Here is a 14611-nt window from a genome sequence, read left to right on the forward strand (position 1 = left end):
ATCCACTTAGAGCTATTTCCCGTATTGCAGTAATTACCAGTGTAAAGTGTCTCGTAGAAAGCAGCTGAGACTCCCTAGCAATTTCCCATTAAAATCTAACCACAGAATATTAACTTAGCTCCTATTATGTTCTAGGTCTATCTCATTTTAGTCTAACAGCAATCCTATCATGTGGCACCTCCTTTATAGAGATGATATTGAAACAGAGAAAGGCTAAGAATTGTTCAAAACTATAATATTAAGTAGTGGAGCTTGGATTCCCATCCCAGTGTATCTGACTCTAAAGTTCACAATATAAAATTATAATGGCCCACAATCACACGTAGTGTAATTGTAATTACACCAAACAAACTGAAGTGACCCACACTTAGACTTCTAGATACTTTATTAAAAAATGTTTAAAATACAAAGCCAAACCCTGATGACTCATGCCTGTAATCTTAGCCACTTAGGAGGCTGAGATGTGAAGCCAGCCAGGAAAGGAAAGTCCACGAGACTCTCTTACTCAGTTAACTAGCAAAAAGCTGTAAGAGGTATGGCTCATGTGGTAGGAACACCAGCCGTGAGCGGAAAAGGCCAAGGCCATAAATTTAAGCCCCAGTACTGGTACAAAATAAAATTAAATTAAAATGAATAAAAATTAGCATGTTTAATTACAGAGTTCGTCCATCAAATAAGAATTTAAGTGTGAGGAAGCCCAGGTAGCAGACTACTGTCACCCATCTGACAAGAATTATTGAGTATCTTCCAGGTGGGGGCCCTAGAGAGAGAGAGATACCACTCCCAACCCAGTTTAGAAACATATCTGCCCTCCCAGACTTCTAGACTGGCTTCTGATCTACTGCCACAAAGACATGTGACTATCATTTTCATAACTATCACAATCTGCAAAGCAGGATAAAATGAGCTCTGCATGAACATGTGGAGAAAGTACTGAAAACTCATGAGAGAAATGATAAATTCTGCTTCTGTATAACACACAAGGCTCTCAAGTGACATTTGACCCAGGAGCTAAAAAAGAAGTTTAGTCACTTGGGGTTGTGTTTGGAAAAGGGATAGGGAAAGGAAATAGCTCAGGCAAAAAAAAACAGACTCATTGTCTGGATTGCTCACAGTGTTATAAAGATGGCAATTTGCTCTGGATTGTAGTATAGGAAGGTAAGCAGACTTGGTCAACTATCAAGAGATTGAAAAATAAACATTCAAAACCAGGTCCCAGTGAAGGGCTCACACCTGTAGTCCTAGCTACTCAGAGGGCTGAGATCTGATGTTCAAGGTTCAAAGCCAGCCCAGGCAGGAAAGTTCCTTAGACTCTTATCTCCAACTAACCAGCAGAGTCAGAAAGGAAGCTGTGGTTCAAGAGGTAGAACAACAGCCTTGAACAAAAATGCTACAGGATAGTGCTCAGGCCCTGAGTCCAAGTCTCAGTATTGGAACATTTTTTTTTTCTAAAATGATAAGAAATATTATCTTGATTTAGCTCTTCATCTACTTCTAGGGGAGCTATTTATTCAATAAGTTAGAAACAAATACACATTCTTCACATTTAGAGAGGAAAGCTAGAGAAATATATTTGAATAGAATTGTCAGGATATAATATTTCCTGTCAAATTTCAGATAATAGATTCTTATCATTGTTTTATGCTGATTTAGAGAAGCAAAGGCAATGTCGGCTGTACTCAATACAATACTGAGGATATGGAATGGAAGGCTTTATAAAAACCATAGTATGATCAAAACTGCCTTCTATTTCAATATAATTAGGTTTAATTTTGAGTTAAAAATGGCTTAAAATTACAAACAAATTTGAGCACTGATCCTCTACCTTTCCTGTTTATTTTACAGTTTATTCCAGTTGTGATTTTTTTTTTTGGGGGGGGTGGTCTGGTTGTGGGGCCTGAACTCTGGACCTGGGCGCTGTCCCTCAGCTCTTCAGCTCAAGGCTAGCGCTCTACCACTTGAGCCACAGCGCCACTTCCGGCTTTTTTCTTTTTGCTTACGTGGTGCTGAGGAATTGAACCCAGGCTCTCATGTATGCAAAGCAAGCGCTCTACCACTGAGCCACCTTCCCAGCCTCAGTTGCCATTTTTTTATTGTTGTTGGACAGGGTCTTGCTCTGTAGCGGATACAGTTCTTCCTGACTCAGTCTTCTGACTGCTGAGTTACAGGAAAGTATCACCTCAATTAGTTTGGTAAGAGTTACTTAGAGAAGATGCCCTTCCTGAAATTCACAAATCCATTGTATCACAAAGCCTTTGCAACAAAATAACGTTTAAAAAACACTAAACGGAAAATGCTAGCATTCCCTAACCCTGTATCTCTGCTTCTTCGTATACTTTGAGAAATTCTTAAATTTAGCAGGATTGCTTCTGCTATATTATCTTTTTAGATAGCTGGATACAAGGGGAAAAGACTGATCTTTTCAATGTGATCAGCTGCATAAATAGGTCTCAATGAACTGCTGGAGAAATAATGCCTTCCTCTATCCATCTAAACCCTTAGTACACGACAGCTCTCCCCACCTCCCCCTAATTATGTATCTATAGTGTAAACATTGCCTCTGTAGTCAAGCTCTCCTCCCTAGCTCTCCTCCAACTTTGAGCGAAAAAGCTGGGCAGCTCCCAGTACATGCACCCTCCACCCGGTAAATGAAGAAAATAAAAATAAAAGAACTCATGAGAACAAGAAAAAATAGGAAGAAGAACACATCAGAAAGACTCTGTAGGGAGAGCAGACAGGTTCAGAAATGAGAAAAATATTGAGGAAGTGAGAGGTGTCAGGAAGTCACCAAATTGATGGCTACCCAAGGAGACTTTCAGAGAGCTTTGGTTTAACCAAGCTCTTTGATTTTGAAAGAGGACATTTTGCTTTTCACCAATTCCAAGTATCAAGTTTTAGGCAAGGATCAGTGTGAGACTAAACTTTCAAGGTCAAACATAAAGTACAATTTCTCTTCTCGTAGAATGAGAGTGTTGATTGGTTGTTAACCACCTCACCCTGCCCTCTAGAAATCTAGAGACAATCAACATCCATCCTGAACATAGGACTTCCATTTTATGGAGTCTGCCATAAGGTTCTTTTGAGCCCTCATTCTGAAGTAGCTCTCAGACCAGACAGAAATTCTTTGTATTCATTTTGTTTTCATGGCTGGGTTGTCAATGGGGCTACACTGGCTTCTCCATTATCCTGGCACCTGAGAGGCAGGAAAGGCCATTAAACACCGGCAGGGGCCAACAGAATACTTCTTTTCCTCACTCTCTTCTCTGGGACCAATTCAGTAATGCCAAAAGCCTTCCACAGGGGCCCCCAGTACAGTTCCATCCCTTTGAAGTTTCAATGTTTCTAGCAGGAAGCCACACAACTCACAGGCACAGCTGATGTTCTCTTGGCTGTTGGTATTGAGAAAGCCGTCTGAATGGATGGCAGAGAGCCTGCTGCTCCTCCATTGGATGCTTCCCCAGGCTTAGGTGCCAAGTAACCAGGAGCTTAGGCAAGCCCAAGCAGTCTGCAGGGCACATCAGGCCCTGTCTCCTAGGCCAGGGCACTCCTGTTGCCAGCGCAGGATGAATGCATTTTTCTCCTTAGCTCTGGTTACATAGTTGGCTGGCTGGGACTCTCCCAAAGGCAGAACACTGCCTAAAGTTACACTGTTTGGTAGTCTCTTGTGGGAGGGTCTCAGAAGTTTTAGGGAGCTTAATGTGCAGATACCAACTTTGATATGTTTATTTTAAACCGACAGTCAAAAGCCAGGACTTGGGATTTTTGAGTAAAGTCTCCAAAATTTTTACACATCAAGCAACTAATTAAAACAATCCTAGCTACTCAGGAGGCTGAGATCTGAGGACTGAAGTTCAAAGCCAACCCTGGCAGAAAAATCTGTGATACTCTTCTCTCTAATTAACCAGCAAAAAGCCAGAAATGAAATGTGGCTCAAGTGGTAGAGCATCAATCTTGAGCAAAAAAGTTAAGGGACGGTACCCTGGTCCTGAGTTCAAACCCCAATATTGGTGCGCGTGGGCACACACACACACACACACACACACACACACACACACACACACACACACACACACACACACATTGTGAAATGGTTCATTTCACTGAGTGGCTATTTTACAGATGCCTTGATAAGTAATTTTTCAGCTCTTATTTTTGTGAGTTCTACCACACTGTAGATTTTATTTACAAGTCATGATTGTGCCTATGAGTGCACTCATTCTCTCCATCATTCATGTAAACACACTCTTCATAGGAAATTAAAAAGTAAAAAAGGGTAGGGAAAGTATCACCCATCCAGATGGCATAGCTGTATCAATAGCATAACTACTTCCTGTGGTTTAAAAAATATGAATGGTTCTTTGTTGAAAATTAATAGTTTGTTATCAGGGAGATGCATACATAATAAATAGAAACGACAGAAGAAGATGCATTCGGTTTTCCATTACCACCAAGAGATTAATACTTGTACCATTTTCTTACATATCTTTCCAAATACTTTTCTAGATTAAACCATCTGTGGTTAATGCCACATGGGTCTATGCAGGAGGTGTTTGAGGGCACTAGTAATCACTGTCACTGGCCCCTCCTAAGGGCTATGCTCCTCATCAGCTTACCTCTAATCCTTACAACATACATTTCAGAAGTGGAGCTGTGGCTCAAGTGGTAGAACACTGGCCTTGAACAACAACAACAAGGCTCAGGGATAGTACCCAGCCCCTGAGTTCAAGCCCCGGGGTCAGCACACACACGCACACACACACACACACACACACACACACACACACACACACGTCAAAACTTACATTTCCAGGTGAATACAGCCACTATATTCAACAAATAATCACTGCTGAGCTATTTGGGAGGTGTAATTTGAAGAGGAAAAGCCACTTTATGCCTCAGTATATTACTTCAGGGGTTTTACAAATCCTGTGTCTCAGGCTACTAGGAATCCATAGGCTGATGAAACCTCAGGTTAATGGGAGTTTTAGGACACTAGAAATCCATAATCATGCCTGTATAACAGTCCCAGGTTTGTTTCAAAAGGCCTGAGTGACCTAGGGCAGGTTATTGATCCTCTTCAGACCTCAAACTACTTCACCCATAAAAGCAGATGGCAATATTTTTCCTGTGAAGTAACATAAAAGTGTTAATGTATGAACAATTCAATTCGTATGAGGGGAGGGAAGGGAAGGAAAAATAGGGAGGGAGAAAAGGGGAGTGGAGGGAAGAAAAGGAAGGAATTAACCAGCAAAGAGCAACTAGAAGTGGAAGAGTGGAAGGAAGGAAGGAAGGAAGGAAAAAAAGGAAAAAAAGGAAGGAAAGAAGGAAGAAGGGGAGGTATAGATCCTTAGAATATTAAAATTAAATTTTTCCATTGAAATGTAAGCTACTTAATGACTAATGACAACTATCAAAGCATCATTACTATAGCTAAAATGGAGCTAAATTAAACCCAGCACTATTCAATTTTACATGAATTACCTCATCCAATCTCTCGTATCAATCCTACTAGAGAGGTAATATCATTATCATTTCAATTTTATATATTAGTAAATGAGGGCATAAAAAGAGGTTAAGACTTGCAGCCAGGCAAGTCTTTTCCCTACATGAAAGAGTCTAGCATCCTTTTCTTTGTCTTTTCTCACTGCCAACAGCGCCAGTTCCAGCCCACCTAAACCCCAAATACATTCTATTTCCTCAGCAACTTTTGCAGTTTCCAATTATATAATTTTCTTTGTGACACAAATAAACGTAGAAAATCACATTGAAGCTATTCTACAAACCTGTTGATTAGAAGAAGAAAATGAATTTGTGTATTTCAGCAATGCTATATTTAGGTAATGCAAGGTGATTTCATAAGAAAATTTTACAAGGTTTTACAATTCTTTCAAATGCTGGGTGTAACTATTTGAAAGAAGATTCCTCCCTCACCCCCATGAAAGGTCTTGAAATATTATCTCTCTTCTTTAAAAAAAAATGACAGTTTCTAACTGAAATTTTCAGTTCCTAGGAATATTTTAAAAGAATAATTATGCCATAGAGATAAAATTCTCAAGTACAACACATTCACATTTAAAAGAAATTCATTTGGAAGGTCAAGGGGAAGGGAGGGCAGAAGAATAAAGAAAAGAAGCATGAGAGAATGCAGTCATAATATTCAGTGTGCATTTGTGAAAATGGAAGCAGGTAATAGGAGGGGATGGGTGGGATTGGGAGAGATGGGAAAGAACAATGGAGATAGTGACATTCATCAAGATGCATTTTATTCATAAATTGACACGTTGACTCAAAATCCCCTTGCACAACTGCTTACATAATAAAGTTTGTTTTTTTAAAAATAAATGTATTCTTTTGTTGAATAGCATGTTCTGTAATGGTTCCTCCCCCAACCAGCTAATTCTGCGGCATTAAATGTTACATGCCATAGACAGTGGTCTATAATAAAACCTCCATGAGGTTTTATTGTCCTTCCAACGTAGCACATCCAGGGTTGGAGATGTGGTTCAGTTGCTAGAGCGCTAGCCAATGAATGAAAATGTCAGTTACTGAGTTCAAGTCCCAATTGGACAAAAAAAAAAAAAAAAAAGACATAACCAAACCTTCACATCCAAGTGACATAACGTGCCTTGACCGCAGTCAAATATCCACAGAAGGTTGCACAAGAACAGAGAATAAGGGCTATACATTTAGGCTACATATATAATTTACAATTCCTTAGTAGCCACATTAAAGAAAGTAACCGATGAAATGTACTATAGTTTTGACATATGATCAATATTAAACATGAATAATGAGAGACTTCACAATCATATCTTGTAACAAGTCTTGAAATTCTGCTTTGCTTTTGTACCCTTTCAGCAAGTCTCAGCTTTTAAGTCTGGTATAGCCATTCATACTAGTGGCTGCCATACTGGTTCTATGGAGGACTTTTAGAGTATAATGAGGACTAGAAAATCACCTAGTTCATTGTCTTCAGTCACCTAAGCATTAATCAAGGAGGACAAAGTACAACTGCTTGTTAATTCCACATTATTTAAGAGGCATATAGTCTTTTAATATAAAAGTTTCTCTTGATTGGAATTTAAATAGCAGCCCAAAGTATAAACAAAAATCATGTTCACTAGGAAATACAAGACAGCTACCCAAATCCCAGCACTCTGCAGTTTGAAAAGGAGTATTGAGGAGTTGGAGGCATGGCTCAGGCAGTAGAGTGCCGAGTTCGAGTCCTGGTGTCAGATTAAATATTACTGTGTAATTCTGTAACAGGAAAAAAAGGGATTACACACAGATAGCACTAAATGATTTTCAATACCTAAATAACAGGTGCAACAATCTCCACACATGTGGATATCCAGCGGGGGTCTCACAAAGGGAAAGAATGTGGGAAGAGCATGACAAATGGATTTGAACTTCTGAACTGCAGTGACAAAAACTAAAGTTCATGTTGCTTCATTCCCTCCTGTCCTCTTCCCCCCCTCCTGCCTCACTTGATTGAGACCCCTTTTATCTGAAAGATGTCATCAATCACTTTTCTAAAACATGCTCAGAGAATTTCCTTAGCATGAGACCCTGGGTTCAATTACCAAAGAAACCCACTAGCCCACAATCATCATCTACTTATTGTACCACTAGGGTATTTTTTTAAAACTCTTTGACATTAGTGGCTGGCTGCATCTATTTATTGTCTAACTAGCTGTTTCTCCTCTTGGAATGGAAGCTCTAGGATATACAAGTTGTTTACTTATTGCAGCTCTAAGGGAGTTTTGCCTCTCCCAGTTACTAGAATATACTGATGTTTCTTGGTCATAGATTGAAGAGCGCTCTGGTCTCCATACTGACACATTAACTCCTCTTTCATTTGCCCCTCTGCATCTCTTCTAAGGATAGCAGTGGTGTAATCACTGGAAGCACCCAGGTAAGTCATATCATCTGTTTATTTCAAGATCCTTAATCACATCGGCATATGAGTCATTCTGGTGATGATATAAACATCCTTGGGAGAGGGGTGGTATTCAGTTTAGCACAGGTTAGTGAGTACAGTTGAGAAAAGAAAACAAAGTGAGTCATAAGAGGATTTCCATCTGAAAAAATAACATAGGAAAGATCATTCTGGTGGCAGAATGACTGGAGGAAAGTCAGACCGGAGGCAGGGAGAGCAATAAAGAAGCTGATTGTAAATAAAGAGTAGAAGGGAAGGACAAGAAAGCCTAGCACGAGGTAGCAGTGAGAAGAAAGGAGTAGAAAGGATGAAGATGGACAGTACTTAATAATAGAAGTCATGGAACCTCCACAGGGGAGGCCTCAGCCTGGGAGGATGTGGGCAGGAAGAGGAGAGTAAAAATGTGTGTGTGTGTGTGTGTGTGTGTGTGTGTGTGTGTGTGTGTGTGTGTGTGTGTGTGTGTGTGTGTGTGTGTGTGTGTGTGTGTGTGTGTGTGTGTGTGTGTCCTGAGGCTTGAAATCAGGGCCTGAGTACTGTCCCTTAGATTTCTTTGCTCCAGACTGATGCTCTACCACTTGAGCCACATCTCTACTTCCTGCTTTTTGCTGGTGAATTGGAGATTAATGGATTAAGTCTCACAGACTTTGGTGCCCAGGCTAGCTTCAAACTGTGATCTTTAGATCTCAGCCACCTGAGAAGCTAGGATTATAGGTGTGAGTCACCGATGCCCAGCAAGAGTTAAGAATTTTGATGCTCACTGCTATGAATTTAATTTTCCTAAGTTAAATTCATTCTACTTTTGAACCAAAAGAAGAGTGTTTTCCACATTGTGAATAGAATACTACTACTGCTACTACTAATACTACCTCTAATAATAGTAATAATACAAATAATATAAAATGGTCCACCATACAGGGACTATGCAGAACTTTCACTGGACTCCAAGATGAGGAGGCATACATGAACAAGAAGGCAAGAGGATCAGCCTGGCTCTGAAGGCTTTATAGCCATGTGACTAAAATGCCAATGCATGTTCACTTGGGGGCTTGGGAGTCTTAAGAGCTATAAGGGCATAGAGCTTGGAAATCCCAAAGGCAGAAGACAAATCTGATCAACATATCTGAATATCATAGAGGGATAAAACCTATGAATGCTGATATCTCAAAGACCTGGGTTCAAATACTAAATTTGCCATTTTATTTGCTTAGTAACCTACTGAACACTAGTTTCTTCACTTTTAAGGGAGAGAATACATATTAAAGGGTATCAATAAGGGTTAAATGGTCCTCCTTAGAGATCATTTATCCTCTTAGGGCAGGAACCCCATAGACTGTAACCAATGGAGGAAATTACTATTATTAACTGAAAGCCCTGTTGGAAGAATCACAATTTGAAAAATGTGTTCACTATTCCCAAATTGAATAAGGCTTCCGTAAGTAGTTAGAAACCTTACACAAGTAGCGATTTCAAATCTGGAAAGAAACAGAATAGTAAATCCTCACATAGTAACTATGGATAATCTAATGACATGGGTTTTTAAATCTTCAGGATAAATACCAGCTGCACTGAAATTCTTTAGTTTCTATTCTGGCTTTAAATATTCCATTGGGCTTCACTGCTGTTTAAAGGAACATAGTAGGGCTGGGAAGGTGGCTCAGTGGTAGAGCCCATGCCTTGCATGCCAGAGGCCCTGGGTTCGATTCCTCAGCACCATATAAGCAAAAAGAAAAAAGCCGGAAGTGGCGCTGTGGCTCAAGTGGTAGAGTGCTAACCTTGAGCTGAAGAGCTGAGGGACAGCGCCCAGGCCCTGAGTTCAGGCCCCATGACCGGACCCAAAAAAATAAAATAAAATAAATAAAGGAACATAGTAAAATTTACTCCAGGCTTTGAAAGCACAAAGCCATGAGTTCAAGCCCTAGTACTAAAAAAAGAAAAGGAAAAAAAAAAAGGTCTTGCTAGGATCATGTTGTAACTGCTGTAGCAACATAGTCTTGATTCTTTAGTAATTAAAAAACAAAAAAGCACAAAAACAAACAAACAAACAAAAAAACCCTTTCCTACAGTTGGCAAACTGGAAGATGGGCTCTCTCTAGTACACTGGGTAATTCGTACCTTCCGTGGCCAGGCATTCCACCTACATAAAAGACAACCATTATCCAGCTTCATTAAGTGCTTTGGGTAAATAGGACAACTTTATGAATGGTCAAATACCATTAACCAAACACAGGAGAAGAGAAGGCTAGGAGGAAAACTGGAGCTTAAATTTAAGCTTAAATGACTAATTATCAGCATTCTGCTGATAAGGCTTCTACTAAGATGTGATGTAGATATTTAGGAACAAATTCAAACCTGTAGTTGTCATTGTTATGTTCACACTTAGGAAGAAGCAGGTAAACAACATCCTGGCTGCAGAAAGTAAACCAGTTGGGCCAATCAGCCTCCTATTTGCAAGCTCTGATTGCCAAGGGCAGCAAACTAAATGCTAATGGTCATGATCCACAGCAGTGTTTTACAAATATCACCTGGATGCTGTTTCACCTAATTAAGCACTCAGTGAGATGACTCTTAAAAGTCCAGCCATTCAACAAGGATGACCTATCACCATTAATGGCCACTGGTAAAACCATCCCATAATGCCTAAAGGGCGATTCTGTTAGGAGGAGGAGGTTCAGATTCCCAAGGCTGAGGAGTGAGAAGGGAAGCCCCAAATCAACAGCTGTGTGCTTGTGCGTGGAGGGAGGAGGCGCTGAGGATGGGCTATGCATCCTATCTGGGGATGGGGGGGAACATAAAACTCTGACAAGGAATGTGAAGGCCATAATATACACCACTAGGTGCTGGCGCTGCCACTCATCCCATACCAAGCAAACAATTTTAGAAACCTGTCTGGAAAGACTCGGGCCCCCTTAGCCTAGTCTGCTCTGTGGAAATTGGGAAGCAGAGAAATAGCTACTTCTCACATCCCAAAGGGGCTCAGAGATTGCACATTCGGTCTGGGAGGATGCCCCCTAGCTGGGTGTGCCTGGTATCCCCCCTCCCCCCAGTGGCACCTGCTGTTTGGCCCTCTGGGGCTTCACACTGGCCACTGTGTCCATGATTCAGCGCCCAACAAGATGTGCAAGAATAAAGGCGCAAGTCTGGCAAAGAAAAAAAATTACTTCTGGAGATCTTTCGATTTCCACTTAAGATTAAAACATGCATAGGCACACACAAAAAAGCAAATCTTCCAAGAAGAAAATGGATGAAAGAAAAAAGAGCACATGGAAGAAGCAAGGTGACAAGTGACAAAGACAAGCCCCGGATGTTTTATCACACCCGTATGTTCACTCTCAGTTCCCATATGGGCTTGCTTGCTCAATATGAGATTGGGAATGGGGGCGGGGCAGGAACCAGCATGCACTCACTTGATACAAATTGCTGTAGATGTGGTAAGTAGGAAGGCTGAGTTAAATATTTAGGAGCCACCACTGGGCTGTGGCAGGCTCTGAATTCAGATTCCTTCTTTCCTGTCTTCTCTGCAGGGACTTCAGAATGTTCCTTTACAAGTCTGACTGAGGGTTCTCTGGTCCAGCTGTAAACATTTGCTCCTTTTTATGGTAGCCAGCATGTGGTGATATTGATATTGAGAGGTGGTGGAAATGTAGGCATGCACTCAAAGGCGCTTTTGGATAGAGGACGTATCAGATATTAAACTGATAAGAACAGATACTACACTTGATCTTAGCCAAAAGGCCGAGAAGCGATCAAAGGCGCTTTTGGGACTAACTCTGGCTTCTTCTTTTGTCATTTGCTTTCCCACTGCCATGAGGTAAGCAGCCCCCTCTGCTAGTCTGTCTTACCATAACATACCATGCTTGCATACCCACAAAGGTAATAGGGCCAAGTGACCATGTATTGGAATCCCTGAAATCTGGAGCCAAATAAACCTTTCTTCCTTATTAGGTGATTATTTCAGGCATTTTTGTCATAGTGACAGAAAGCTGATGTAGAACTGCACACTGAATACAGTGTACGTGGATCATATCACAATAAAAATGTTACAAAAATGCTTTGTCTATTGACGCTCAAAAGGTATATACTAGCAAATAGGGTGCCCCTAACCTGGGTTGGTGATAATTCTTTTATATTTTTGTTGTTTTAAGAAATACATTTATTTATTTATTTATTTATTTGCCAGTCCTGGGGTTTGAACTCAGGGCCTGGGCACTGTCCCTGAGCTTCTTTTGCTCAAGGTTAGCACTCTACCAGTTGAGCCACAGCACCACTTCCAGCTTTTTCTGTATATGTGGTACTGAGGAATCAAACTCAAGGCTTCATGCATGCTAGGCAAGCACTCAACCACTAAGCCACATTCCCAGCCAAGAAATAATATTTTGAATAAGTAATAGAAGGCCATCTAGTTGGGAAGCTGAGACTAGAAGAATCATGGTTAGAAGCCAACCTGGGTAGGAAATCTGTAAGAATCCATCTCAACCAATAAAAGCTGGGTGTGACTACCTGTACCTGTTATCCCAGCCACCAGGGAAATGGAAATAGGAGGATCAGCGCCAAGCCAGACAAGCCATAAACATGAGCTACTATTTGAAGAATAACTAAAAGCAAAAAGCGCTGAAGGTATGGCTCAAATGGTAGATGCCTGTTGAGCGAGCAAGCACACAGCCCTGAATTCAAACCCCAGTACTGCCAAAAAAAATAAAGAAGAGAGACAGAGAAAACAGAAAAGGTACATTTGCTCAAAGTACATCATATGCATGTATAGAACAATTATAACAAAATGCCTTTGTACAAGTAATCTGTGCTAATAAAAATATTTTAAAAGTAATTTTTCTGCTTCTCTTCAGACATACCCTTTACATATGTGTCTGTACTATCCAGAATTAATCATCTTGAGTTGGAATTTCATTTTCCTTTCTCATGAGTCTGTATTATTGAGAACTGGTGGTTTTCGTTGTTGTTGTTTTCTATAGCTTTGGCCTCCATCAGTCTAATTCTCCTTGTATAATATCTGCATCTTTGAAATTAAACACATGTTTTACCTACTGCCTATACAATAAACATTTTCAGTGGTATTTTATATTGTTTTTTTAAAAAAGCCTAATATTTTGTAAAAATGCTGCAGAATAGATCTTTGTGTTTGAAGATCTTCCCAAGTTGCATAGTGGCACTCACATTCACCTACATGAGGAGCAGTAGGCAGGCCTGTCCTGAAGTTGCTGCAGACTGCAATTAAAGCATGTGTCCTCTCTTTACACTCTGAGCTCCTAGAAGACAAGCGCTACCTCCAGTCATCTCTCATGTCTTTTGTATCAGGTAAACAGTCTGACACAGTGAGAGTTCAGATGATGTCTATGAGACTGGCATGGCTGTGCCACTGCGTCTCTTGAAGGATATACAACCAGCAACAAAGAATGAACTGTTCACACCTACAAATATACCGTGGAGTCTCGACTGACTAAACCGAATGAACCTCAGTAAACTTCCATGTCAGTTGTTTTTTTTTCTTTCTTGTTTTTCACTCCCTTCTTTCTTTTATAATTTTTGTGGAGATCCAATAGTGGGGCTTGAACTCAGGGGCCTACATGCTATCTCTTAGTTATTTTCACCCAAGGGTGACATTCTCCCTTTTCAGCCACACCTCTACTTCTGGCTCCTGAGATAAGAGCATGGACTTCTCTCTCTTTCTCTCTGTCTCTCTCTCTGGTCTGTCAGTCTATCTGTCTGTCTGTCTCTCTCTCTGGTACATGTCATGAGGCTTGAGTTTTCCTGTTCCTGGGAATTTTTGCTCAACTCTCTGCCAACTGAGCTACAGCTTTATTTTCAGCTGTTTTGGTGCTTAATTGAAGTAAGAGTCTCATGAACTTTTCTGTCCGGGCTGGCTTCAAACTGTTAGCCACAGATCTCAGCTTCCTGAGTAGCTCAGATTACAGGAATGAGCCACTGGCACCCTGAAGTCAAACTCATTTTGATCTGACATCCTGCCTGTACCTCACCTAACACAAACTCAATAAGCACTTCCTGAATAAACACATACATAAAGAAAACAGAGTGTCAGAGTAACCAGTGTGCAATTTTATCATCCTTCAGATACTCCATTAAAGGAGCAACTTGAATTGTATTTGGTGAAGCAGGAAAGTGTTCTGTCTGTAGTCCTAGCTCCTGAATGATCCATTTTTAACACACAAGCCGAAAAGGTAATCAAAGAGACCACGAGGACACATTGGTCCTTTACTCTAAACTTGTACCATCCAAGATCGAAGCGTGTATGACTTCTACCATTCACCCTGACCTCCTTCTACCCCCCATCCCCTTCCCTATACATCAACATGCCAGGCATGTTCTAACCTCAGGGCCTTTGAACTGGTTGTTCCCAAGAAATTCCAGTGGCTTGTTGCTTCCTCTCCTTAACATTTCAGCTGAAGCTTTACCTTCTCAGTAAAGGCCTTTAAAGCATACATCACACCTCTATCCATAGGAAGTCCCTATCGCTATTCCCTGCCCAATTTGGCTCTATAGTTCTCATCACTAACTGACACACCATACACTGTTCATATGTAGAGTCCATTGTCTCTCTTACCACATACAGGCCTTAACTCATGAGGGCTATTTTTCCCCAGAGTCTAGAACACTGCCTGCCATGAGAGTAGGCACTCATTAAATATTTGCTGAATAGAT

The 14611-nt window shown here is 40.7% G+C and overlaps 1 pseudogene; it reads right to left on the reverse strand.

The window, feature by feature from the left end:
• Nucleotides 1-11563: 11563 nt before the first annotated feature.
• On the reverse strand, nucleotides 11564-11683 carry LOC122124443 (annotated as a pseudogene).
• Nucleotides 11684-14611: the final 2928 nt, after the last annotated feature.

This window comes from Dipodomys spectabilis, unplaced genomic scaffold (genome assembly GCF_019054845.1).
Source record: "Dipodomys spectabilis isolate Male_0828 unplaced genomic scaffold, ASM1905484v1 ptg000234l, whole genome shotgun sequence".
NCBI lineage: Eukaryota > Metazoa > Chordata > Mammalia > Rodentia > Heteromyidae > Dipodomys > Dipodomys spectabilis.